General features: G+C 38.6%; 1 protein-coding gene across 1 annotated transcript in view; it reads right to left on the bottom strand.

Annotated features, from left to right (window-relative positions):
* The window catches only part of LOC138000295 (tyrosine-protein kinase receptor torso-like), a 355,698-nt gene that overhangs the window by 154,443 nt on the left and 198,755 nt on the right, over positions 1-2,500 (bottom strand). The window lies entirely within an intron of this gene.

Below are 2,500 nucleotides of genomic sequence, written 5' to 3'. Positions count from 1 at the left end.
GCAATATAAAGTTGCGAGTCGTCAGCATAGAACATGGAATTGAGGTTAATCGCAGCAACTATATCTTGGAGGGGCGCAACATATAAACTGAAGAGAAGAGGTCCAAGGATTGACCCTTTGGGAACACCAAAATCTACAGGGCAAGGATTAGATGTAGTTTCCCCTATGATAACAGATTGCGTGCGCCCACTTAAGTAGAATAAAAACCACTCTAGTACAGTATCGGAGAAACCAAAATACGATCCAAGCCTGGATATGAGAATTTCATGATTTAACGTGTCGCAGGAAGCCGACAAATCCAACATGACCAGGACAACATCTTCACAATAATCAAGAGACGTCAAAATGCCATCCAGAACACGCAATAATGCGGTTTCCGTGGAGTGGTGCTTACGATACGCAGACTGCAAAGGTGGAATAAGCTTGTTAGTTTCCAAACAAAGATTTAGTTGAAACACTACAGTTTTCTCGATGACTTTACGTAGGAAGGGAATGTTCGCTATAGGTCTCTAGTTCTTAGGTTCTCCCGATCAAGGTCTTGTTTTTTTCATAAGTGGTTGTATAAGATCCAGGGAGTGTTTGAGACGAGTTGGAAACACAACCGTCGGCAATGATTCGTTGACGATATCCGTAACAACAGGCACAATGAGGTTAAGATGATCTTTAAGCGATTGGTTTGGCATAGGATCCAAAGGACAAGATTTCGTGGACAAGGCTTTTATAACATGATGAGTCATAGTAGAGCTGACTTGACTAAACTCAGAAAGAGTTACTTGACGAGCTTCCTTGTCAAACATAAAGGAACAGGTTGTAGGTTTAGAGACTCTGTCCAACTCTCGTCTAAAGCCGTGGATTCTTTGGATGAAAAAGTCGTTGAAATTTTAAACATTTTTCAGTCAGCTACGGGGGAAAGTCTGGGAAAAAAGTGCTGTCAGTTCCCAGGAAAACGTGTCACCCGGAGGTCGCCTTCAACTCAGCCCACTTACAGACGCGTAGGACCTCGGTAGGATGACCTTGAGCTGGTATTTTCCTTCCGGCAAGCCACACACACTATAAAACAAGTGTAAATGAAGCTTAAAACCTTGTTTTTCTATTGTCTTTTCTACTGTAACGTTACAAAAACCCAAATTTCATACTTTATGTTTAACACTTAGAAGAGTCTCGGCCAGCTCAACATAGTAATTACGTTATGTAAAGTTGGCCACAAAATTTCTCACAGCTTCTCAGAATGTATCACCAGAACTAAAAAGAGAATAACTTGAGAACTTGCGCCATGCAGTTCTCTCAGCGCTATTTATTTAAGCCGAAATAATAGACGAAAGAACTTATAGAAGATTAAGGAAGTTCATCTCAGCCAGCAGTCAGCGTTAGAAAAAAAAAAAAAATTCCGAAGTCTTGTAAAAAGCCACTTTCAAATTTTTCGTCAGTACATCTCAGGCCAGTAATGAGGGCCTTAATAAACGTTTTCAACAAAACGAAAAAGTTAATTACTTTTCGACGTTAATTTGACTGTTGTAAGTTATTTCATAACTCGCGGCAGTGAAGATTGCTAAGCAATTGCCAAAACATATCTGCGAAAGAACTCAAAAGTTATTAAGACAACTATAAAAACAACATAAAATCCATGCAGAAACATTTTTCAGTCACGTTAGCATAAGGTTGCCGTTCTTTAATCAATCCTCCAAAAATCAGAATTGAATATTGTAGAGTCAACCACCTCTGACAAATGGGTTATAAATTAGAAATTTTACTAGGGCAGCCTTTGTTATTTTTAAATAATTATGCACTTTTATCATTAAATTATAAATTTAATTAATAACTACTTAATAACCGAGAGTGAGGTCGTTACAGCAAAATCTCAAACTGAGGCCTTGCCATATTGACCGAGCGATAGCGAGGTCAATACACCTAGGCCGAGGTTTTGAGATTTTGCTGTAACGACCGAATGGTCGAGGTTATTAAGTTGTTTATTATATGGCTAACACAACGGTTCTAAAGAAGAAAAAATTAATGTGCATAATCTATCATAAGCCCGTGGGCATTACGGGAGAATAATGACCTAGCGCTTAGCTGCTCTCAGCCAATCACAGAGTGCGTTATTTCTTATAAATAAGAAATTTTACAAGGGCACTTTTGTCCTGCAATGATTTGCCAGTTTTTGATTGCCAGTATACTTTGTGGATTATCAAACTTCGAAGACAATATTTTGACTGTAGCTTACTTTGACAATAGGCAATTTTCACGATCGCATCATTTGACTACAACTACCAGAATTCAGTTTGTTTTTGTTTTTTTCTGTGTTCCCAGAGAGGTAAAAATAACAATAGCTCTAATCAGCTCGAGAGAAGCAAAACCTGTAGGATTCTGGTACTTGTAGTCAAATGGCGTCATCATGCAAATGTCCTATTTACTTAAACGTCGAAGTGAAGAACGACGCCATTAGTGAATTCCATGAAGCTCACCGATTAAGTAAAAAATTATCCACTCTAGTTTTGAGGGT

This window comes from Montipora foliosa, chromosome 1 (genome assembly GCF_036669935.1).
Source record: "Montipora foliosa isolate CH-2021 chromosome 1, ASM3666993v2, whole genome shotgun sequence".
Taxonomy (NCBI): Eukaryota; Metazoa; Cnidaria; class Anthozoa; order Scleractinia; family Acroporidae; genus Montipora; species Montipora foliosa.
The sequence above is the reverse complement of the archived record's forward strand: the minus strand, read 5'-3'. Positions and strand labels throughout refer to the sequence as shown.